The 26,943-nt window shown below is 43.0% G+C and overlaps 1 protein-coding gene across 1 annotated transcript in view; it reads right to left on the bottom strand.

Annotated features, from left to right (window-relative positions):
• c1qtnf4 (C1q and TNF related 4) overlaps positions 1–15,059 on the bottom strand; it is a 41,025-nt gene extending 25,966 nt beyond the window's left edge. Inside the window, exon 1 of the mRNA XM_061738357.1 lies at positions 14,996–15,059. The gene's annotated coding sequence lies outside the window, so the exon portion shown is untranslated. The remainder of the gene's footprint in view (positions 1–14,995) is intronic.
• Between the last annotated feature and the right edge of the window lie 11,884 nt (positions 15,060–26,943).

Genomic DNA, 26,943 nt, shown 5'->3' with positions numbered 1-26,943 from the left:
GTTAATCTATTTCATTTCGGCCTTTAAAAAAAAAACTATCCAGTTAAATTGTGAATTTGGTTGTGGTTGTGGCACAATGAAGGATGTTCTTGTCCAGTTTTGTTCTTATATCCGTTGCCCTCAGATTCCTGCAACTAAACTTCCAATAAAGGTTAGGATAAATGATAACATGCCTCTGAAGTTTGAATTTTTGCACCATTACAATACTTATAGGCAACTAGTCATCATATCTCCTGCTCTCTGAAACACATGTTAATGCTCAATAGTACACATATATGGTTCTTTAATATATTTGCATTATACTAAGATGCATTCATTTTCAATGGCTTTTGTCCTTAATGGCTTTTTTCCCCCTTACATTACTTTTACTTTTATACTTTAAGTAGTGTTGAAACCAGTACTTTTATACTTTTACTTGAGTAAAAAACTTGAGTTGATACTTCAACTTCTACAGGAGTATTTTTAAACTCTAGTATCTATACTTCTACCTGAGTAATGAATGTGAATACTTTTGACACCTCTGTACAGGACCCACTTCAAAATGTAGGGTTTCTGCAAAATGAGTACGTATGGCTGATCCGAATAAATAGATTTGTAAAAAATCAGTCAAGTAATGCCAAACAGGAGCTGTTTATTTGAAAATCAGCCTAGAGGGGAAAACAAGAGCCAACATGCGGAACACAAGCTGGTTCTGCAATTACTATTTTTTTTCACATGATGAATGAAAAAGGAGGAGACAACGATGTCGTCTCTCCGTAGAACAGCTGCAAAGTGTCAATTTGCAGGTTTCTCCTCCTGAGTGTGATGTCTCACTGCCCCCTGCTCTCTCATGTGTGGAGTCCACTCCAGATATTTAGCTCGCCGTCTCCCTGTCAATGGAGGTGGATTGAAGATGCAAGTCTGAGTCACTTTGATGCTTCTTTGAGTAGCTCACATGTAACGATTGAATGCCAAGTGTGGAGTACCAATGGCTGGCCAGTTTGCCTCTGACTAAGACTTTCATGTTGCCGAGCTCAGTGACTTGACACAATGGGCTTAAAATCATGCAGTGTTAAGCCAAGCTTAGAGCCTCATTTATAAATGAATGCATCCCAGTCTTCGCATCGCACATGCACATGCGTGCTCTGCAACATGACAATTTAAATGTAAATGTTGACTGTGCCACTGTTTTCTGTCTGATTGGTCATGTTCTGCTGAGTGTAATGTTACTGGGTGGAATTATGAGCTAAATCATAAGGATAACGCCCAGATTGTGAAATATCCTTTAAGTGTTGGATGTAGTGCTTTAAGTGGGCCGGTACGGAGCGGTACGCAGTACCGGCACTTCTAAATTGTACCCATCAGCGTACCGGAAATTATTTACTGTGTGCGGCGCGTACCGGTACTGTTCTTCCCAGATTCCCCATCAGTCAGTAACTCCCCCCGATCTCCCCAAAGTCTACAGGTTGGATTTGTTGATTAAGGTGTTTTGATGCTCAAAGCTTGCCGTACAGACGTAAAGGCGCGCTTGGCCAACCCGCGGCTCGCGAGCCGCATGCGGCTCTTTGGCCGGCGTCATGCAGCTCTTGCAACTTTATTTGATAGGTGCATTGAAAGACAGACTCGTAGGAAGTGGGTGCAAAATATGCCGCGACTGGAATCGCGGCATATTTTTTTTTGCAACTTTTTTTGCAAAATATGCCACAACTGGAATTGAACCCATGTTCGCTGTACGCAATCCGCCTGCTCATCCCGTTGAGCTATACAGGCACGCTTGTGGTTGTGACAGAAATAACTTGGAGAGACAAAATGCACAGCCAAACGGAAATATGAAGGTAAACACAGGAGATTTTTAACAGAGTGGGAGAGTTTAATACATATATTTATATATATATATATATATATATATATATATATATATATATATATACAAATTTACATAGTCCCATATTTGACATATGACTGGAGGGGGAGAGTACCGGCACTTATTTTTTCCCACTTAAAGCACTGGTTGGATGTAAAAACCATCATCTAACACAGCCTGGATCTCAGAGTCATAGAGTTCAGTACCCTGTGGGACGCACATATTAAGTGCACAACCTCCCAATGGACTTCAGTGGCCTTTCACATCTATCGAGTGGATCTCCTTTGAAAGAGGAAAAAAAAAAATCAATACCTGTTTTATTGAGTTCATTTAGTGGTGCTGAATGGCTGATTCCAAGTAGACAAACCCCCCTTAGCTCGTTAGAAGAAGCAAAAAAAAACAACAACCCACACACAACCAAAAATAATATTTATATAGCTGTATTTCTCACAGTCACTTATCTGTATTTTTCCCGTGATGTTGCCTTTAGAGTTTCAGAAAAAGCCCAGCGCACAGACGTTACCATAATGATCAATGCTGCCTGCTCCCTGTGAGGGCTGGAGGGTATCGCTGATGTTCCGAAGCTTTCCCAGCTGGACTCCAACCTGCTGGGAGACTGAAATCAAATGAACAGCCATCCCAGGAAGGTATATAATATCCATACCTCCATCTAGAAGTTATTACGAAAACGTGCTTTTGAACGGAGGGAGGACATCAAAGTTTCCAGGGTCGTGTGCTGATTCTGTTCATGCTCAGGTTGGCTGTAAACGGTTAGGCTCTTTGCTGTTGATGGAGGAAAGATTTATAAAGTAAAGAAATGTCGCCTATGGCGTTTCCTTTAAAGCACCCCAACCTCTGGTGCGGTCAGAACAACCTAGAGCTCAACGCTCTAAAAACAGTGGAGATGATAGTGGACTACCGGAGGAACGCAGCCCCACCTGCCCCCCTCACCCTGTGTGACTCCCCAGCAGACTCTGTGGAGTCCCACCGCTTCCTGGGGACCATCATATCCCAGGACCTCAAGTGGGAGCTGAACATCACCTCCCTTACCAAAAAAGCACAGCAGAGGATGTACTTCCTGCGGCAGCTGAAGAAATTCAACCTGCCAAAGACAATGATGGTGCAGTTTTACACGGCCATCATTGAGTCCATCCTCACCTCCTCCATCACCATCTGGTACGCTGCTGCCACTGTGAAAGACAGGAGCAGCTGCAGCGTATCATCCGCTCTGCAGAGAAGGTGATTGGCTGCAATCTTCCATCTCTCCAGGACCTGCACGCCTCCAGGACCCTGAAGCGTGCAGGAAAGATTGCAGCAGACCCCTCCCACCCCGGACACAAACTGTTTCAGACTCTTCCCTCTGGCAGGAGGCTGCGGTCCATCAGGACCAAAACCTCACGCCACAAGAACAGTTTTTTCCCGTCTGCAGCTGTCCTCATCAACAAGGCCCCGGTCCCCCCCCCCCCCCCCCCCCCGACTACCAAGGACTGCCCCCCCATCCCACTCTACGTTACATTAACGTAAAAACTCCAATCCTGTAACTCTTGCACAGACTCATATCCGGCACTTTACAAACCTCATTGTACATTTCTGTTTATACTTTTTACCTATCCTAAGTTCCTAAGTCACTTCTGTACAGACTCACCCGGCACTTTAAAACCTCATTTTGTACATTTCCGGTCTACATTTTATTTTACTGTCTATACTTTTTATTGTGTATACATTTCATTCTATTTTATTTTATTTTATCTCTTATATATTTGTTTTTATATTTGTATTGTGTTGCACCAATCCCCATAACAAATTCCTCGTGTGAAAACTTGGCAATAAACCCCTTTCTGATTCTGAAAACAGAAAAAGCTGCGACGATATGAAAACTGCAGGAGAGTGATCAGCAGCGACCCAATGCAGTGGGTGTTTATTGCAAATAAAAACAGCATTTAGTCCCTTGTACGACACGATAGGGCTGGGCGATATGGACCAAAAGTCATATCTCGATATTTTCTAGCTGAATGGCGAAACTCGATATATATCGATATTTTTTCTGTGCCATAATTGGGGTTTCCCCCAAAGCATTATAGCAGTTTTGATACAAAGCCTCGTGCCAAATGTCACACAGGTTCCTTTATTAACAGAGGTCTGCACAATATCAAAATGTATAAAACAAATGAAATAAAAATAAACTGCCTGCATATATAGAATAAAAATGCTTCTTCAATAAAATAAAACAAATATCCCTTTCCTGCATAACAATTAAATTAAAATACACTGTGCAATTAATACAATGTAGACAGTAACAGGCAGACTTTTCCACTGAGGTTGACAAACATTTGACAAACATTTGTGCAAATCTCAAATAAAACTAATAAAAAAACAAATACAATTTTTTTTTTTTTTAATAAATATAGAAACGATATTGTCTCGTACCATATCGCGTTTGAAAATATATCGATATATATATTAAAATCTCGATATATTGCCCAGCCCTACGACACGATCAACGGCTTAAATTATCTAAATTTTCCACCTATCCAACAAATATCTGGATATCTGAATATTTTAATCTAAAGTCATTGTCCCATCAGTTCTCTCTGCTGAGTCATTTCCTCAGCATGAGTTTGACTTATTATTATTATTATTAATGATATTTTTAATCTATTATAAATCCAACACCACCCCTTACCATTGCTCCTGCCTCTCCTTTACAGGTGCACAAGCCAGAAGCTGAAAATGAAGAGTGTGTGTGGCTAATAAAGCCCCTCCGCCCCGTCCTCACAGCAACAAGCTGATGCAGCAACCTGTTCACTTGGGACACGTATCAAAGAAAGTTTGGTGGGCTGTTATCTGGGAGCGCAGGGACAGACCCCTGCTGTTCCTGTCATTCTCATTAATCCCTCCCCGTCCCTCCCTCCCTCCACTGCTTCTCATCCTCCCATCCTCAACACTTGTCAGCGCGCTGTCAGCCGCCTGCTCAGCTGTAGACACATGAACCTGCCTGGGGAGGGCTCGCATGGCAGGGATGGAATGAAGGGAAGGGAAACAAAATATAAAAGAAACTGCAGTTTGAGGTGTAAGCTCGAATTGTCAGTTGTGGCACAACAACACAAGAGATCAGTTTCTGTGAATTGAAATCAGCGGTGTGAACCTCGTTCTCTTGGCACAGCGCGAGCACAAAGACAACCAAGAGCAGAAACACGGATCTCTCAAATTGGCTATTTCAGCCGATACCACTGCAAAGAGAGACAGAAAATGACGAGAGGGAGAAGTTAGCAGCAGGCTTGTGTGCTGCTTGGAAACGCGGCAGCGTTCGATCCACCGGTGACAGACGGGGCGTGAGGGGGGCAGCAGACTGGTCCGGCTGACTGACTGCATCAGTCCATTACAAGTTTGATAACAAGGACAAAATTCCCATCAGCTGTGTGAGGAGCTGGACGGGAATGCAATGTGATATTTGTTCTGCAGAAAAAAGGGGCATTTTATGTTTGAGATTTACTCAAACATTTATCTGAGAATTATGTTCTGTTTCTAGGCCTATTTCTGTCATCCGAGTCAGGACGTAATGGCAGTCACTCCAGCCTCAGATCCTTGTAGGCCAACAGCTCCCTGTTTTTCATTTTTGTACAAAGAAAAATGCCAGCTTATTCAAAAATCGATTAATTTAATGCCTAAAACAGTCAGATTTTATAATTCAAGGTCATTTCATTCTGACCTGTATGTGTATGTGACCTAGAGGCCAGTTGTTAGTGAATGGTGAAGATGAAGAGAGTGTGTTGAAGCTTTCTCATCTCCAGAGGATGAACGTAAACCAAAGAAATATACAACACTAGAAGCCTCACAGAGACGTCAGCAGCTTTTCAAAGCCTCACAAGGTTTTTTCTGAATTAAATGTCCATATTACAGTTTTTCTCAATTGGTTTGGTACATTTCTCACATCAGAATTGAAATTCTCAAAAGTTCTTGTTCAGTTTTCACATCATCATGCCATTTGTGCAGATGAAAAAGGCAGTTTCTCATTGCATTGAACAAATTGCAAATGCTTTTGTCCATCCATGCAAATGATTGTGTACAATTCTCAGTTTTTTCGTACATTATCAATTGCTTTTGTCATGCTAATCAAAATGCTTTGTTATAGGAATCTATCAAATAGTCTCTTTCCCCAAAACATTTAGGCTATAGTTCGTCATATAAGTCTTCACATGCAAAATGATTTACCAAGCCATCATAACATGTCAAGCATATATACATTTCCATAAGACATTTGTCTGTAAATATGATCTAAATTGGTAAATTCCTCCCAGGTGAATCTAGACTTTCTCTAATGAAAAGAGTTGATCAACCAATGATCGACAGTTTTCTGAATGAGCTCAAGGGAGCATCTCATGAACAATCTACTGGGGAGTATATAGGTAACCAGAGCACAATAGAAAGTTACAATGTCTGACAATGGAAGGACAACAGCCAAGAAGAAGGAGAGGAAGAGGGGTGAGGCTGCGTGGTGGAGGAGTAGGAAGAGGAAGAGGCAGAAGAGGCGGACACATGCGTGTTCCTGATGAAATCAGAGCAACACTTGTAGACCATGTTTTGAATCATGGGCTGACTATGGCTGAAGCGGGGAGAAGGGTGCAGCCAAATGTTGGGAGAACAACTGTGTCCTCAATTATTCAAACTTTCCGCAGAGAGAACAGGTGTGTAATCTAACAGTATGTGCTGAATTACATGGAGTTTACTGTATTTACATGTCAATACAGTAATGCCCCATACAAAATTACAGTAGCCTATTCCACTGATGCTCTATACAATGCCATTGTGTCTTCCTCAAATTTGTTTTGGTTTACATTTCTATTTCCCACATAGGACTGCAAGACAAGTACACAGGGGTGGTAGAGGGCGGATTTTCACACCACACCAGGAGATGGCTATCTGCAACATTGTTGTTGAAAACAACGCCATTACACTGAGAGAGATACAGACTACTATTTTGCAGGACAATGACACATTTGCAAACATCCAAACAGTCAGTATCTCTACCATTGACAGAGTGCTAAAAAAACAACACATGCGCATGAAACAGCTATACACTGTCCCTAGACACTTTGTACAGGGATCATATCCTAGGTGGCCCAGCCGAGAATATGGCCCAGCCCAAATATGCCATAATATGGGACAATGTAAGCTTCCACAAGTCAAACCTAGTAAGGCAGTGGTACGCAAACCATAACAGAATGGTGATGGAGTTCTTACCACCATACTCCCCATTCCTCAACCCCATTGAGGAATTTTTCTCAGCCTGGAGGTGGAAGGTGTATGACCGAGAGCCACACACACAAGTGACCCTTCTGGCTGCAATGGATGCAGCATGCCAAGACATTACTGCAGATTCCTGCAGAGCATGGATTAGGCATGTAAGAAGATACTTTCCACGCTGCCTTGCACGGGAGGACATCAGGTGTGACGTGGATGAGAATTTGTGGCCTAACAGACAGGAACGGGAAGAAGCTGAAGATCAGGATTGAGATTAGAATTTGGGGAGTTGTTCATATTTTTTTGTTTACCTACTGTATGACCTATGTTTATATTTTTGACCTATGTTTACACTTACGTATTGTATTTCACCTTTGTTATGTGCAGTGCTGTCTTTTTTTTTTCTTTACGGACTGCAATGTCAATGTTTGCCAATGAAGAAGTCATTCTGTAAATGTGAATCTTGTCTTTTCCAATCAATCTTACACGTATACATTATATGAGGTCAAATGTACAACACTTGTCATCACACCTAAACCACATTTTACATCAACATGTCCCTTCAAAGTGCCTTCAATTGCCAACATGACTAATGCATTTGACTGTCTTATCTGTACACAATGACACAATGATTAAACATTCTGATGGCACTGACAAGTATATTGACACAAAAACTTGCTTTTGAGGGATGGACTAAGGATTTTGAGCAAGAGACTGGCTTTTGCAGGTGATCCACAGTGTTTTGCTATTTGTTCAAACTGTTTTGAGAAATGCACTTGATCTTCTGCAAATTGCAAGAATGATTGGAAAAATGTACCAAAGTGATTGAGAAAAACTGTAAACATGCAAATACGTATCAGAAGTGAACTCAGTTCAATATCTGGAGTGCAGAGACACTCCTTCATGAGATGTTATTAACAAATATTGAGTGCGTTTACATACAGTCAATAACCCTTTTAAAACCCGAATATTGGCAATAACCCGAATTTGCACGGCCATGTAAACACCAATAACCCCTTTGAATAACCCGAATTTGCTCATATTCCGGTTTTTAAAAACCCGAATATGACCCCTGGGTTACTGCTTTTAAAACCTGAATATTCAGTCATGTAAACGCCAAACGGAATATCCTGATCAAACGGAACATGAATTTGTTTTCTGCGCATGCTCTGTTCACAAGGAATCCTGCTCTTTTGAGTCCAGGAAGTTCTTATAAACATGGAGAAACGCAAGACCACGCCACCCTTTTGGAGTGAGGAGGAGACTAATCATTTTATAAATGTAATGAAGGATATGAACATTTTGGCCTTTGTAGACGGTAGAAAGTACAGGGATAGCGAGATTTAAAAGGAAGTGAGAGAAAAGTTGCGCGAAGCAGCATTTGTTTTGAATTTGGATACAGGAAGAAGAAGTGGAAATGACGGTAATTGCGTCATCACGTTCTCCGCGCGTTGCTGGTTTGATCCAGATATCCCGAATGATTAATTACCATGTATGCAGGGATAACCGTGTTAGCTCACGGATGGAAACGGAATATTCGAAATGTTTCAGTAACCGAGATATTAGCAATAACCCGAATTTTGACTGCATGTAAACGTAGTCATTGAAACTCTCTTCCTTTACTCTGAAAGCTTGTCTGCAAATGTAGCCTGAATATAGTGTCTGGAATATGGTCCAGGAGTCATGCCTCATTAAAACACACAATAATGCATTCCCTTAATTTCCCATCACCACTTCAAACTCTTCCACTTTATTTGCTGGTGATCTCAGATTGCCCATGCCTAAACCGACTAAATGGTTAACCTCCTGCTCTTTGCTCACTGTTTTGCTTCGGCTCGTCACCCTTGTTGACTCCCTCTCAACTCGTGCAGACGTGGGGTCTGATCCCCAGCATTAATTGAGGTTTGGAAATCTCAAGCAGCTAATCCCACGTGTAGCCCGCTCTCCCGTTGTCATGGTAACCAAGCATAACAAGTGTGCTAGGATTACCAGCAGCACAGCATCCAAACCAGTGCGTAAAAATGTCAGAAAAGTCGATGTTTTACTAGCAGTTCTGCTGGTCATTTGGTTGAATGTTAGCAGGCACCAAAGTTGTTGCAATTCATCCAGTGTGCATGTGAATTAAAATGGGTAATACATACAAATTTGTATGTATTATGAATAGGTTAAAGTCCTTTGATGAATGCAGTTCACTTTATCCACTGATACAAATTCAGTATTCAGGACTTATACATGCCAGCGTTTATAGGGTTTTCTTGATCTTGGTTCTCTCGAGTACTTTTCTGTGGCATTTCTGTTCTGTGTTTTATTATGAAACTGTTATGGGTTTGGGATGTTTCTTTGCTTGAGGTTTTCTGTGGTTGCAGGGTGTGGGGGGAAGGTACAGCAACATTTCCACAGTTGTTATGGTCTCAGCTGTGCTTTGCATTATGCGATATGGACGAGTCCAGTCATTATTCAAATTTTATAAGTCTACATAATACATATTATATACAGACATTAATGCTAGAATTGCAATTATTTTTTTTTTCTGTGACTTTGGATTGATTCACAATGATAAATAAAGATTTACCGTAGTAGTCAGCAGGGCAAAGTTGCTTTGCTGCATTGGACATGTCTCATTTAACATGCAAGGTTTGCAAAAAAGCTGGCCGACATCAGACGTCAGCATCCACAGCTGAATGAAGCTACAAAAGATGAAGGTCCACCTGCTGACCAAAACATACGGCGCATGCAACCAAACTCCTGGGGAATTTACCAAAACCGTTAGCAACTTAACAAACCAGCTACTTAATTATCTGCACGTATCTGATGTTGCTTATGTTTAAAAGTAAACTAAACTAACAAAAATATTCCCTAGACTTAGTGATCAAGTTATTTGCAGCATAAAAAAAGGTCCAATGAGGACCAAAATTAACTTTGGTGCTTTTTTGACAATTTATCTCCAGCAAAAACAGAAGGCTCACACCAGATCTCGTCATGCTTTGTACAAATGTTGGGAAAGAAGTAAGCAGCAGTGCTCCAGCTCATTAGCATTAAAAAGTATAAAGGACTCAAATTGACACAAAAGAATCCACAGGACTCCTCCATGTGGGAATGGAAAATATGTGTGGGACTGTGTGTTATTTTCAAGATGCTGCGGGAGCAAGATTAGCGTAGCGCAGAGGGATTATCAGATGATGACAGTGTGTAACTCTGAGACATCGTTTGCTGCAGCACTCTCATGTTTCCCTGCTCCGGGATTCTTTTAAAGCTTGTTAAAAACAGACATGCACACTAATCCAAACCTTGAGGTGTGAAGTTTAAAATAATCTGACTTCTCTCTCCCCCCTTCTTGTGCTTTTCACATCACACTTTGGATTCCCGCTCGCTGTGTTCTCTGCTCCGCAATGTGCTCGCCTGGAGACGGTCAATACTCTCACATGACTGCTTTCATTCTGCCTCTGTGCCCTTTGTGGGATGCATGTTGCGCTTTTAAGCTGGGCGAGTTCAGCACAAGCAGACCTCAACTTGCTTTAAATATGCTGGCTGGTGCTTGTGGGGGTGTATCTGACAGCAGCAAAACTGTCTTTGCAAAAATCCCACATCAAGTTTCACGTGGAACATATTAAATATGCTGCAGCAATCTGTTTGAATATCGAATGGAGTCGAGGGGAGCACGTAGAGGAGCACGGAGAGGAGCACGGAGAAGAGCACCGAGAGCTGCCGCTGCAGCTGTGCAGATGAATTCTCCCGCAACACCCGCTGTTAAGGTACATATCACCTAAAAGAAAATCTTGGAAGCCTTTATCTGAAGAGGGAAACCCAAACCGGCAGCTTTTTCTGCAGAAGGTTTGTGGTTTTTGAGCTGCAGTTTTTATTAAGGGAAGGTTACCTATAGAGCTGACTGCAGCCTTGTCCAGAAGTCTCAATTATTCTGTATATACAACCAAGGAAGCAATTTCCACTGGGGACAGGGGGGACATGTCCCCCCCACTTTTCAAAATCATGTTTTTGTCCCCCCCACTTTTTACAGTTTAAAAACTAACGCGAGGCTCAGCCTGTAATTGCAAATCATCAAGACACCCTGTGCGAAGGCTCCTGACGGCACGGCAGCACGGCTGTGTTGCAGGTAGGCTGTGCAGAGATGAGTAGCCAAATATTACTCAACGTTACTTTATACCTTAACCTTAAGATTTGAAGAGAAGTGGTACTGTGAATTTCCTTGGCTCCATTATAAACAAGGAGTCAATGGAATCCTGTTTTTTTTTGTGCCCAAGGTTTTGAAAATGAAAAATCAAGCCTGGCCAAGAATGCAGATCCAGCATTTTCCCAAAACGGTTTCCATATCAGGAAAAAAAAGTTAAAAAGTGTCTAAAAAAGTAAATGCATATTAAAATTGTTTGATTGTTCGCATTCACACACACATAGTCTTACAAAGCCACACTGCACATCCACGCTACAGCTACACGCACAAATTTGCCGTTCCTACTTGTGTCCCGCCCACCTCTGAAACTAAATTTTCGCCCTTGTATACAACCCAGTTTCATGGTAAAACTAGGATCATGGTACAAAGTTTTAATGCTTCAACCTAATTACAAAAGGTGCCTAAACTTTTCTAGAAAAAGTAGCGTCTGAAGTCTCTGCTTTCTGCTCTACTTTTGAAAATGTTTGGAACCACAATTGAGCCTGGAGTCTGAGAGCGAGGTGCTCTGTTGGGATGACAAGGAACTATGAGGCCTCTAAGACACAATCAGGTTGAATTATTAAGGGCTTTGTATGACATTTTTAATTCTATCCTGGATTTAACAGGACGCCGATAAAGAGAAGGTGAAAATGGAGGGAAAAAAATCTCCTTATCCAAATGTAATTACAGCATGAAATAGAAAGTTCCGAAACTCACAACATAACAAGGTCCTTAGGGGAAAGTAACACCTGTCACAGAGAGAACAGTGAAGAGCAGTCATTGTTTTCCAAATAAAAACTACCGAAGGATTGAATTATGACAGAAAAAGAATGACTGACAACATCAGGACTCCAACACGAACTGCCAGCTCTTTAGTGCTGTTTGCTGTTGTGGATATAAGAATAAATTTATGTCTCTATGGCATGAACACATGAATATTAACTGCACTTATACAGTGAAGGAACATCTCTGCACTCACATGTGTGAGCCACTGTGGAGATTTTAATTATGTCATCACACAGTGGAAACGTATGTTGTGGTCAGAAGAATCACTATTCCTGTTTTTGTTTTTTTGGGGGGAGAAATTACGGTGGCCGAGACCCGCCATTGCTGAAAATAAAAGTAACGCTGCAAACAGAAACAAACGCCGCTGCAAAAAAAATAAACGCTAAGCAAATAAAATAAACGCTGCAAACAAATAGAAACGCCGCTGCAAATAAAAGAAACGCTGAAAATATAAAGAAACCCCGCTTCAAATAAAATAAAAAACCACGCAAATAAAAAAGCCACAACGGAAGTGAATTACCCGGGGCTGTTTTTGCCGATGCACCAGTGTTTTTATGTGAGAGGTGTTGTTGTTTTTGTTGTTTTTATCATTAATAATAATGCCAAGAATAATCTAAAGCGTAAGGGTAACAATAGTTATTTGTATGAATGTGAAGTTGAAGCTGTGTGTGGTGGTCAGGGACTTCTCCTCTCACGTAAAAAACACTGGTGCATCAGCAAAAATAGTCCCCGGTAATTCACTTCTGTTGTGGCTTTTTTATTTGCGTCGTTTTATTTTCAGCGGCGTTTGTTTCTGTTTACAGCGTTAGTTTTATTTTCAGCAATGGCGGGTCTCGGCCACCGTAAGAAATGGTCCCTGTGTACTTTGACCAAAGAGTGCACAGCAACACAAGATGACAAGGAGCATCCAGACAGCCGTCAGGAACACGTCCAAATGCCAGGCTCTGCAACTGTATGGGGTTGTATCAGCATCCTTAGCGGTTGGTCGTTTGCACTTTTGCGATGGCGGCATCAATGCAGGCGTACGCAGACGTACGCTGCCATCAAAGACACAGCTGCCCTCCAGCCTGAAGGTTGGCAGATCGATCCTTGGCTCTCTCACATGCCAAGTGTCCTTGAGAAGCACACTAAACCCCGCACTGCCCCCCACACAGCCCATGTCTTCATCGTGGAGGTCCCAAAACCCAGATAAAAGGAGAGGGTCGTGTTGGGAAGGTCATCCGGTGTTGAACCTCTGTCAAATCAATATGAGGAGCAGGATGATCTGCCGGGGTGAACCGCGAAGAACAGGGTGGATAAAAAGAACAAAAAGATGAACGAAGTTGCTACGTGCTGCCTTCAAGACTACATTTTTTCCATGGCAATATTACAAAGCTTTACTCACAGTTTTTTATGTATTCCATATCTTAAATAAAATAATGAATATATTTTAACAAACGGAATGAAAGTCTCAAACCAAAGTATGAAACTAGACGTGTTAATTGTATCTTCAGCTGCAGACGTGCAATTAAAAGTAATAACCACAGCTTTTTCCAATAGTTGCATTTCCAAACTTTTAAAGCTAATTTTAAAGCTTTGTGATTGTAAAATCTGTGTGTTTAACAATATTTAAAAGAGCATGTGTCCTAATGGCCTCTGGAATGATGTCCACTGTAGCTCTGCCAGCCGGTTTCATCATTGTTGATAATGGGACCTTGACGGGATATGCAGCCGTCATTAAAGACGATCGGGAAACGGAGTCTAAAGTTGTTTGGGGTGGTTTTAGGTGAGAGTAAGGACATGGGACCACAAGACCTGGACAGAGTTTCCAAAATGTAAGAGAATAATCTTTTAAGTTAAATAGAAAATGTTATTTTGAGCTGGAAAAAAGTCATTAGTGTTGCTTTGATAAAGCAAAAGAAAACTTTTCAGAGGCAGCTTTCATCGGGAGCCCAGTTTAGACGGAGCATCATTCTACCCATCCGTGAATGGTATATTTGTGTGGTAGTTTTTATATCTCACATCTCTCTGCTTCTCTGAGTGATGTCATGTCCTGACGGTCTGGAGTAAGCCTTCAAGAAAAACGGTTTCAGAAGCAGCTGGATTCAGGTCCACAAACACTCACAGATGCTGTAAATAATACAGAGCACATATGTGCTCACAAACATGCAATCTGCATTCACACGCTGTTACCGGATGATCAATCTGCAGCCTGCATGTGCTACACTGATGTGGATCAAGATACTGTATCTGCAGACAAAAAGAGTCTACTAATCTACTATGTGGGAAACCCCACCTGAAGATAAGCGAGATCTCATCACCTAACAAGCTTATTCACGGTCTCTCGCGGCTGCGCAACTATCCAGTTTCTCCAACAACAAAATTGAGAGATAAATGATCCACATGATATCCATACCACATCTGCCACTTTCCACACTGCAAAAAGACAATGCATGTGCGTCTCTGCTCCCCCTCACACATCTCTCCATTAACTCTATCTGATATTAACACTGAGAGTATAGCAGCATATACAGTCCTCCATCCGTCCCTGTTGAGGTATCGCTGTTCCTGGAGATCAGTGCAGATAAATAATGCATGCTTCTCAGACGTGGCACGACTACTGAATCCACAAAGACAAAATATTGCTTTTTCCCAAACACTTGCAAAGGTATTAAGGAAAACATCCTTAGATATAACATCACCAGAGCTTATGAAAAAAAAAACAACTGAAAAAAAAAAAGCTCTTGCATTTACTAGAGAAAAAAGCTAATTCTGAACGTGCATACTACCAGCCCTCAGGATGTACCAACCCCCCACTCAGGCTGTGGATTTTTAGTGCTGCATGCCTGTACACTCCCAAGTTAGGATGAACCTCAAGTTCCTTGATTTCACCTTCACAGCTGATTATCAAAATCATCTGTCAGCAAGAGGAAATGGTTAAAGAAGCCTGCTGGAGAAGAGCAGAGGAAGAAATGTCTCACCTGTATGTGTGCGTATGCTCCCCTCTGTCGTGGATGAGCGTGAAGCGCTGAGCTGAAACTTCTGTCTCAGCAGCACTGTTGGATAAAGCTCCCCTCCTTCTTTACTCTGCCCGCCCTCCCCTCTCTGCCTCTCTCAGTCTGCTCTCACCCTTTTTTTCCTGTCACGGTTTTTTCTCTGTCTTTCTTCTTCAGTGTGTTCCCCTCATCTTTCCGCTGGTTTTGGCGTTAAAGATTTATTAGACGACTCCAGAGATTACCTAAACACGCAGACAGATATATGTGATATGGTAAGGAGGCACCAGAGGTGCAATGCGCACCACTGCAGTGGAGCTGCTGGTGAGATGCACTCAGAGATGATGCTCTGTTAACCTAGATCCCCATTGTGTGTGTTTGGGAGTGTTCACCTGTGCTTTCTGGTGTGCATGCATGTGTTTGTGTTCGTGGGTTCACAGATAAACAGCCTGGGAGGAGCAGCTATGCTGTAATAACCACGTGCCGTGTGGCGACAGGCTGCCAACTTTCTCCCCCGTGCTCATTGTTGGGAGTCATTATCTCACCTCTGGGAGGCTGGCGTGGGTGAGCAGGAGGAGCGAGGGGCGAAGAGACAAAGAAAGAATACGTGTAATTCCCTGAAATTGAAATTCATCCTGCACTGCCTCCCTTTGTAATCTCATTCAGATGCCACAGTCTGTTGCTCCCTCATATTTAAATGAGCTCTTGACTAAGTCCCTCCTGTGCGTTTGCTCTTCTCGGCCAACGCTCGGCAAGCTGCCGTGCTCCGTTGCGTCGTCCCAGCTTATTTCTCAGCAAACTGGCCTGCTTTTTTTTTGTTCTTTTGCCAAAACACACAGATATAGAATTAAAGGGTGGGCAGCTAACAGCGCAGGGAAGGTGAACAGATCTAATGTCAGACTGGCAGCAGGCGTCAGCTCTGACCGCCACCGTAATTGAACATGAAGCCTCCAAGGATCAGGGCACTGACTGAGTCGTCTGTTTACTACGTTCAGATTTTCTTGGAGGAGTTTATGCAAATGAAAAAAAAAACAAGAAGAAAGTTGGCAATAATTGCAGACAACCGTGAAAATGATCTTCAGAGTGAAAATATTTGCATCAACCAAATCTTTTTCAATCCTTTTAGACTTGAGAAACATTTAGATTAATTAAACATTAAACATTTTAAATTAAACATTTAGAATGAGTTTTAGACGTTCTGCTTCTGATTCAAATGTTTTGTTTTTCATATTCGGTGGTCAGAAATGCTGTTTGTCTTAACTACTGAGAAGAAGAACAGGGTTGATCTATCTGGACAGACGTCAGGCGATGTTATTACAGAAGTGCAGCGTTAGGGTTTCTTTTTTTTTTTTTTTTTACAATTATTTCAACCACAACAGCAATTGTTGCTAAAACTGAGCCAACATAAAGATGAGATGAGAGGTTAAGTGAATTTTGACCAAAGCACCAATATAACAATATAACTTATTTTGCTTCTGTTATGATCTCCCTGTTTTTAGTGCAGCATTTGCAATTTGTACATCCAGCCTGTACAAACCATATATATTTTTCTTCTTCAGCTTTACCCTTCAGGGGTCGCCCAAGACGATCACTCATTTTCATCTTTCCTGTCTTCTTGATCTTCCTGCAGCAACCAATTGCATCATCTCTCTCTCTCCACATTCAGACACATCCCTATTTTTTCCTCCACTTTTTTGCCAGTTGGGTAGCGCCATCTCCAGTGTACTCACTATCCCTCATATTTATGTGTCCGAACCATAGCCTCTCTTATTTTATCTCCAAGACATCTATAATTTATAAATATAATATTCCACCTGCTTCCCAGTAATTTACACACATGTACTCTGTGTTGCTGCACCTGACCTTCCCTTCTCTTCTCTCCAGCACATATCGCCACGTCTCCAGGTTTTTCTTCCACCTGCTCCCTACTCTCCCTACCCCACCCTTTCCCGGTGGAGAACCAATGGCCTCGCTTTTGGAGGTGCTGATTCTCATCCCTGCCGCGTTGCACTCGGCCTCAAACCGCCCCAGCACATGCTGAAGGTCCCGGTCCAATGAAGCCAACAGGACAACGTCATCCGCAAAAAGCAGAGATGAAATCCTGTGGTTCCCAAATCTGATCCCCTCCGGCCTCTGGCTGCGCCTACAAATCCTGTCCAGAAAAATTATGAACAGGACCGGTGAGATTGGGCAGCCATGTCCAACATGCACTGGGAACAAGTCTGACTTACTGCCGGCAATGCGAATCAAACTCCTGCTCCGATCATACAGAGACCGGACAGCCCTTAATAGAGGGCCCCAGACTCCATACTCACTGAGCACCCCCCACAGAATGGCACGAGGGACACAGTCAAATGCCTTCTCCAGATCCACAAAACACATGTGGACTGGTTGGGCAAATTCCCATGAACCCTCGAGAACCAGGCGGAGGGTGTAGAGCTGGTCCAGTGTTCCGCGACCGGGACGAAAACCGCATTGTTCCTCCTGAATCCGAGGTTCAACTATCGGCCGTATTCTCCTCTCCAGTACCCTGGCGTAGACTTTCCCGGGGAGGCTGAGAAGTGTGATCCACCTATAGTTGGAGCACACTCTCCGGTCCCCTTTTTAAAGAGAGGGACCACCACCCTGGTTTGCCACTCTAGCGGCACTGTTCCCTTCCTCCATGCGATGTCGCAGAGGCGTGTCAACCAAGACAGCCCTACGATATCCAGAGATTTGAGGTACCCAGGGCGAATCTCATCCACCCCCGGTGCCCTGCCACTGAGGAGCTTATGAACCACCTCAGTGACCTCGGCTTAGGTGATGGATGAGCACGCCTCCGAGCCCCAACCCTCTGCTTCCTCAGTGGAAGGCATGTTAGTCGGGTTGAGGAGATCCTCGAAGTATTCCTTCCACCGTCCGACGATGTCCCCAGTCGAGGTCAACAGCTCCCCACCCACACCATAAATGGTGCCGGCAGAGTACTGCTTCCCCCTTCTGAGGCGCCGAACGATCTGCCAGAATTCCCTCGAGGCCGACCGAAAGTCTTCCTCCATGGCCTCCCCGAACTCCTCCCAGACCCGGGTTTTCTCGCTTGGCCTGCCGGTACCCATCTACTGCGTCAGGAGTCCCACAGGCTAATATAGCCCGGTAGGACTCCTTCTTCAGTCTGACGGCATCCTGTACTTCCGGTGTCCACAACCGGGTTCGGCAGGATTGCCGCCACGACAGGCACCGGAGACCTTGCGACCACAACTTCGAGCCGCCGCGTCGACAATGGAGGCCGAGAACATGGTCCACTCGGACTCGATGTCCCCCGCCTCCCCCGGGATCTGAGAGAAGTTCTCTCGGAGGTGAGAGTTGAAGATGTTCCTGACAGAGGGCTCAGCCAGACGTTCCCAACAGACCCTTACAATCCGGTCTGCCCGGTCTGTCCAACCTCCTCCTCCGCCAGCGCACCCAACTCACCACCAGGTGGTGATCAGTTGACAGCTCAGCACCTCTCTTCACCCGAGTGTCCAAGACATGCGGCCGAAGGTCAGATGAAACAACAACAAAGTCGATCATTGACCTCCGGCCTAGGGTGTCCTGGGGCCACTTGCACTGATGGACACCCTTATACCTGAACATGGTGTTCGTTATGGACAAACTGTGACTAGCACAGAAGTCCAACAACAAAACACCGCTCGGGTTCAGATCGGGGAGGCCGTTCCTCCCAATCACGCCTCTCCAGGTATCACTGTCATTGCCCACGTGAGCGTTGAAGTCCCCCAGTAGAACAATGGAATCCCCAGTTGGAGCACTATCAAGTACTCCTCCCAGGGACTCCAAGAAGGCTGGGTACTCCGCACTGCCGTTCGGCCCGTAGGCAGAAACAACAGCCTTTTCCCGACCCGAAGGCGCAGGGAAACGACCCTCTCGTTCACCGGGGTAAACTCCAACATATGGCGACTATCTCTCAACATCCTGCACAAGCTCCGGCTCCTTCCCCCCCAGCGAGGTGACATTCCATGTCCCTACTGCAAGGGTTGTTGTCCAGGGATTGGGTCGTCGAGGCACCCCGCCACGACTGCTACCCAGATCACATGGCACTGGCTTGTCATGGAAATTCCTGCGGGTGGTGGGACTATGGGAAGGCGGGCCCACGTTGCCATTTCGGGCTGAGCCCGGCCGGGTCCCACGGGCAAAGACCCGGCCACCAGGTGCTCGCCTTCGAGCCCCAACCCCAGGCCTGGCTCCAGGGCGGGGCCCCGGTGACGCCGATCCGGGCGACGTTACGGCCCTTGTTGTTTTCCTCCTCATGACAAGCTTGTGAACCGCTCTTAGTCTGGCCCGTCACCTAGGACCTGTTTGCCATGGGAGATCCTACCAGGGGCGTAATGCCCCCGACAACATAGCTCCTAGGATCACTCGAGCACACAAACCCCTCCACCACAGTAAGGTGGCGGTTCAAGGAAAGTTCAAAGAGGAAACACTTGTTTTGTTTTTTTGTATTTCCTGTATTGCACATGCTTTTCTGCCACTCTAGACTTCCTCATTCAGAGCCACAGTTCCCCTTCCTTGGCACTCTACCGCTTTAGTTGCTACAGCTCTGGACATCACCCTTGTTGTACATGTTTCCTCGATTTCTCTAGTGTTCTTTCACTCTCCAAGATGTTGCTAAGCGATCTAAATAACTACTCCACTCCCATCTCTCCCAGATATTTCCAAACTTCAAAGTATGTCGCCATGATCACATGAAACTGCAGAATTTTTTTCTTGCCAAAGCTTTTACTCCTTTGTTCTGCCTTGGGAGGTGGTCTCAGAGGAGTAATGAGGGTGAGATGAATGAAGTGTGAATTAGCAAAATGCAAAAGCGTAACACAGGCACGTGGATGGTTGCAAACTCCGCCCAGAAGATGAAATCAGTCACCCATGGTTGGTGGTGGAAGACGGGACGTCTGACAACAGCATTCAGGCCAGCTGTTAGAACAACATGGCCAAGTGTCAAGCAAGCTAGAAATGCAACATGAAAAAAAAAAGACAGAAAAAACTAATCGAAAGGCTGCTCTGAGATTGTGCTATGAACTTTGTCATACGACTTGGGAGCTGGTTGGCGGACCATGGGGCTCCACTTTAATCAAAAAGACTTTGTTTATTACCTCTGCTTCCTGCTGTCCTGGATTTGGGTCCAATATTTCCTCAAACTTGACACTCCCATATTTTCCACAATTTTCCCTCAAAGACCCACAAAACATTGATCAGAAAATTCAAAATTTCAGAAATGTAGCTGTTTGTTGGATCACGTCAACAAATTAAAAAAGAACCTGCAACATTTTATACATGTTATTTTTCTTGTAATGTGCTAAATACATAGCCTAATAGATCAGACTCACATCTAGAAAACAAAACAATGGCACCAACGGCTGCCTTTGCACGAGGTTGGTTAGTGCTATAACCAATCAGAGCAACAAACAACATGATGTATTCAGAGCGACATAAACGAATGAACGTGAATGTGTGTTGTGTACGTCTAGATTCCTAGTCTGATAAATACATTAAATACATCCCTAATCACAAAAGTGTTTATTAAACTTTTTCTATTCAAAACTTAAACTTTTTAAAATGTGAGTTTGTAAAGGTTTTTGTCCTTGCAGGGATGCTTAGCGTATGGATGCAAACAAAACAAATGTAGAAACATAAACATCTAAATTCCACTCTACACATAACTCAGATTCGCACTGATCTGTAATTGCTTTAAGTGACATTTTAATTGGCATGATAATGATTGCATATTGTAATACATTTGAAGACGGTTGACATTTATGTCGTACCTTTAATATGGTCGCAGAGATTTTTTAAAGGATTCATTAGAAATAGGGCCAGAGCAGAATAAGCTACCATTCCTCTAATGACCGTCTATTTCTGTCCTCTTTATTCTGCCATCTGCTGCCTTCAGCAGGTGTTCCTCATCCGGCACCACAAGACCAGCACGCGGGACAGACTCTGCTAATGACCAACCTTAGCTTTTGTTTAATGATGGGAGAAGTCTGTAAATTGGTCCCAGTGTCCCTTTCATTTTATCTTTTGCCTCTTCCCATCTCCTGAATTATAGTTTTTTACTCAGTCTTTGACTGCTTCTTCATCATCATCATCGTTTTCATCATACGTTCATTTGGATCAGCCGATTAACCCATAGCCAATGTAAATATGCTAAGCAGGGAGACGGACGATCTGTAAATGTGGGAAAAGGAGCTTGTGTTTCTCTTGATCTTGGTGAGTGAGTGTCAAAGTTGTCTTTGAGGACATTAATTAGTGAGAAACACATGTGATTCAAATGCAACTGCAAGTGCAAGAAATGTTGAAATGTTATGTCTTAACTACTGATTTTGAGAGTAGAGGAGGCAGCAGATGAAAGGGAATATTTAATCATCTACACAAACAGCAGAGCTGTATTTTTATGTTTTCCCAGCATCAGAACTAAAGCTCGTCTTCAGACAGAAGGTGATGTGGTGAGTAGGAAGCTCCAGGCAACCTTGTCAGTAACAAAGCATTTGTGCCTCATTTGTGGAAATAAAAATGCAACGATAAGCCTGCCATGACATCTCTATGTTCCCTGGCATCATACTTTATCACTGCTCTGTTCCACCCATAAACACAGATGGATGGATGACGGGAAGAGTAGATATAAGGGAAAGGGTGTCTAAAAGTTTACAAACTAAGAAAGAGTATAATGCAGATGTTTAAAGAGGAACGTCATTGGACATTTATACAACAGGCAAAACATCATAGGAGCTTGTAGAAGGTTGTGAGTTAAGTATGATGTGGCAAGAGTAATGTCCTGGAAGAATGTTGACATCGGTGCACTCTGACAATAGTTGAACCACATTCCTGAGTTGTATTTTTGGAAAGATATTAACAGAAACATCAAGGGGACACTGACAACTGTGTCAGGTGACCACAAAGCGTTAAACTTATCCAAACAGCAACAGAAACTGAAACTAAAAAGCATTTGACTGAAAACAAGGAAAAGAAAACATGCTTTCCAAAGGGGTTCTTGAATTCAAGTGTCATGTGTTTGTGTGCTGTGACATTGCCTCGCTTAGCCTCTTAATGCCTAACATGTGGATTCCCCCAGATGTGGTGCTATCCCATTTCAGAAAGTTCACCATACATTTTCACAAAAAAAAGGTATCTGACTTATTTTGACAGAATCCACAGCATATGTTTTTTCTAAAACCCCAGTGTAATTTTATGCATTAATACGACGCGATACGATACGGTAGGATACACTTTATTGTCCCCATAGGGAAATTTGTTTTGGACTCATAGGGCCAAATCCACAAAAGGATTGCGCGGCTTTTGCGGCCACTAAACCGGTGCAAAGAGACAAAAAGAGAGCGTCTAATTCACACAGCACCCGCAAAGGGCGAATTGCACCACAAACTGCACTGCCAAGCAAATAGTGTCATGGTGCGCCTGTGCCATTTGCATGCATGTAAATTAGGTAATATTCATACATTTGGCACAAAATTGCCCCCTTTCTATGCAAATAAGCCTCATTGCAAAAACCGTCTAATTCACAAGGGCCAGCGCTATTTTCCACACGCAAATGTGTGCTGAAATATGGAGAACACTGGAAACAGCTCCGCTCACTTACTCAGACAAGGGAAAATTGCACTCAGCTGCAAAACTTTATGGGCGTGTTTGCGCCGGCATATCATTAGAGCAAAATCTTTTGTGAATAGGACCTTAAAAAGGGGCAAATTGCGGGCACAAATGCGGCGCAATTCACAGCGCTATTTGCGGGCGCAATCTATTCTTTGTGGATTTGGCCCATAGTGTTGTGCCCTTCAGGGTCAACTTGGGTTGTGGCATGTGTTGTACGAGCCAGATGTGACCCAAATTTCTTAAGCTACTGTTGGTACGGGATGCAGCAAGATTTGTGAGATCCAGGCTTGGCCTAATGAAATGAGGAATTGATCCCTGTCAGTTGGACATGTGGCCCAGCTCACACAGCTACAGTCAGCTTGAGATGATGCCGTCAATAAAAGTAAAATGCAGAAAAAAACTGCAGATATCAGTCAAGTTTAGGTGAGATGTTATTTAGTGTCTGGGATGCATATTAAATAAAATAACTGGTTCATACTGTCGACATTTGATCGTGCAAAGCAGCTGGAGTCAAAGTTTATACCGTAGATGTAAATGTATGAATCTCAGAAACTTTTTTCTCCTCTTTAGCCTGGACTTCTGTCCCTGTGGAAATGTGTGCAAATATGAACCTAAGAAGATGAGTAAATGATTGAGTATTCCTCCATGGCAGTGCAGCAACGGTCTGGTTTCATTAAAGGGATTCTGATTTCCCTCTGCTTAATTATTCATCACAGCAATCTACAAGTGCTCACACACACTTCAGACTCCATCTCCACCTCGCAGGGAACCCTTTCCTTCCACTTTGCTGAATATTTCAAATATTTGAATCTCATAAACTTAGACTAAGTCACTTTTGATTAGCTCTAGTTATTTGTTGTCTGCAATTTTTGATTATTAATCCATCCAGAGGGGTTTTAATATCTTAAATTAGTTTCTAAAACATCTTGAACTCAGATATTATTTCTAAAATATCATATCACAGCCGGCTTATTTATGTACCTCATACAGTTTTTTGACCTAGTATACAAGTGTCATTTTTTATTTGTCTCAGACATCTATCATACATGGATTATGCTGCTACTTCGTAACACACTAGAAAAGATTCAGGTACTTAATTTACCTCCAACAGCAGAAAACAGTGATATAAACAAAATTTTTCGGGTTGTTATTATAAACATGAAGAGCTTCGGAGAGCTTTACTTCAGGTTGCAAGGGGCTCCGTCACTGTTCTGCCCTAGTTTCATCATTAGGCCTGTTTTTATGGAACAAGCAGGCAAACTAAATATAGCTCCACAGTGGGCTCAGCCTCACAGCAGAAAGAACAAAACCAGCATTTGTTGATGCTCAGGATAAATGCTGACGTGATGTGGGTGAGTCAGGATTAAAAATAAAGCCTTCAACAACATTTTATTAGTCTCAGATGTAAAGTTAAGGTTTTTCTAATTGCTGAGACATTTTCCCAAGTTGTATATGATAATTGTTGAAGTCTGAGGGTGTAAACAAAAACACCATTTCCTTTTTTTGACTGACAGCATTACAAAGACAAAATGCAACTTTTCAAACTGAGCAATGTCAGTCAAAGTCAGTGTAAAATTTAAAAGAATTTGGGGATTGATATATTTAATAGATAATGTCATTAAAAGATTTAAAAATGTGGACAAATCCTCATGTGTGGCTGAAAATCAGTGTTGAGACAGTCTCATTGAAACCCCTGCAAGGGTTCAGGAAATCTGCTGAAAACCAGTTACCATAAAGCTCAGCCTCATTCATCTAAGGAGGATGAGCACAGATTCATCTGAGGATGAACCTTGACCTGCACTCCCAGCTAACTACCGTAGTGGGTGTGATCAAATCTAGCCTGTGTTAGCGTGCAACGCAGGCATCGCACCACCTAAACTAGATTTAATCTAAAAAATAACAGACAATTTTCTGTCCAATAACTCCTCAGTTACTTCTGCAGCCTTTACTGTTGCCATCCAGGAAAGGGTTAGGGTAATTGTCCTTCCTGCAGCATCTGGGGATTTTTTTTTTCTTTTCTAATTGCATAAACTGTGCAGACTTTTGCCCCTCTGGTCATTATTGAACTCTGGTTATGCCACAGTAACTTGCTGGTGTTTCAAATGGCAACTAATGACAGCTCCTCCATGACCCGTTTCCCTACAACGCTGGTAACACGGACTCGGGTTCACATGACCACCGCAGAATCAAGCAGAAAGTGCATCTGACTGGCTGAGAGGCCAATACATCAAATATACAAAGATTTTTTTATTTTTTATCTATTTTTATTTCTTTATTATTATCGTAACGTGTAACAATTTTAGATAATAAAATGAAAAATCATTGTTTAAATGATTAATTGGTCCACTGTTAAGATACACTGTGTGTAACTGGAAAACTATCCCATCGTTTGACTGAAGTGAAAGTTTTCACTTTAACTTCTGATTTGAAAAATCTGAATCAGAATTCTTTTATTAGGGCCCGAGCACTGACAGTGCGAAGGCCCTATTGTATCTGTAGGATTTTTTCTTTTTTCTTGTTTTTCTTCCGACGAAATGAGGGGCTTTTTGCCCCCCTAAACGTGCCCCAAAAGTCACCAAATTTTGCACGCAGGCCAGTCCTGGCGAAAAATTTGATATTTAATGGTTTGCATTAATGGGCGTGGCCTAATGGCTCAACAGCGCCCCCTAGAAAACTTTGTGCCTCAAGCCCCACAATAAGGCTTGACGTACATGTACGAAAATCGGTACACACCTGTATCATGTTGCAACTTAAAGAAATGTCTCTTGGCGCCATGGCCGAAACCGAACAGGAAGTCGGCCATTTTTAATTAATCGTGTAATTTTGGCGCAATTTATGACATTTCTTCAGCCGTTTCTTCGCCTGAACCGTAACGTGCACCCAGGTGTGTTAAACATGTTATATACAGCGTCTCGATCCTGCTAGATGCCAAAAAGCGCGCCCCCCCCCCCTTCATCTGATTGGTCCATATTTGATAGTTCCTACTTTCTGCCATAACCTTTGAATGGTTTGACATAGAGAGTCGTGGGTGGTGTCATTGGACTCGGTTTGGAGTCCTTGAACATAATTGGTGTAAATTAGCCCCGCCCCTTCTTCTGATTGGTCGATATTTGATAGTCCCTCTTCCCTGCCATAACTTTTGAATGGTTTGACATAAAGACTCGTGTGGGTGGTGTCATCCGCTAAATGTCCAGGCCTGAAGAATCTACATGCAAGTCATACAAGCGCTTCCACTGCAGCACGCCTGAACGTGCACAAGGGTGCGAGGGCCCGTTCATCGCTGCTTGCAGCTTTAATTGTTATTGTTGCATCAGAAACAAAACGACATTTAAAAATATAGCATCTCTTGTAAAAAAAAAAAAAAATACTGCAAAAGTGACTTTTAGGTTTTTTGACAACAGAAAAGTTCACACATGCACAATTCAGTGCAAGTTTGAATGTTTATTGACGTCAGAAATGTATCTTTAAATAAATGAAAAGGTTAATGTCAAATTATTGTACTTTCTTTGATTAAAGATGGATGTTAGACAATGATTGTTCACTAGAAAGATAATAGTTCACAGAAAGCCTTCCAAGCTAGGAGACACGACGAGACACAGGTGCAGACAATCAGGGCAGATGTGACACAGGAGGGAAGGAACTGAAACTCACACACTGGGGTTGAAGTGTGAAACCCTGGCAGGAACAGAGATTGGCATTGCGAACCTTCTTGTCTTGCTAAGAGGCAGCAGGGCTGGAGTCGTCACGGTTTCTTTAAACTGATTCAATAAATTAGTTTTTGTCTAAACATTAAGTTGTAACCATGACAGTATTCAGTGCTCCAAATACGAATATGTGAGTGTGAGTGTGTGGGTATGAAAGAAAGAGAGGGAGGAGGAGACCATAAGTTACAAAATGCAGTTTTGGAGGTAGTTTCTTGCCTAAAGTTCTTTTTTAGGAAATTTGGTGATAATATATGTATCATTTTACATTTTAGACAAGGTCTTTACTCTCTCTGGGGTCCTGGAGGGAATGGAAGCTCATCCAACTGGTCTAGTTACTCCTTTTGGACTTGGTGAAGGCCTCTGACCGAACCGTTGGAAGTATTCTGCAGGGAGAGCTCCTGGAGTGTGTGATACCGGCTCTGTTGCCGTGGGCCATTTAGTCCCTAACAGGAGAAGACTTTGTTTGTTGGTGCTGGTGGTGATTCAGATTCATTGCAGGTGGGAGTTGGGCTCAGGGCTGCTCTTAGTCCCTGATTTTCTTCATAACTTTAAACAGGCAGATTATTTTTGGCAGAGCCAAGCCTGCTGGCCTCAGGATTTCCA

This window comes from Cololabis saira, chromosome 2, assembly GCF_033807715.1.
Source record: "Cololabis saira isolate AMF1-May2022 chromosome 2, fColSai1.1, whole genome shotgun sequence".
In the NCBI taxonomy this organism is placed as follows: domain Eukaryota; kingdom Metazoa; phylum Chordata; class Actinopteri; order Beloniformes; family Belonidae; genus Cololabis; species Cololabis saira.
This window is presented reverse-complemented; position numbering and strand designations above follow the sequence as displayed.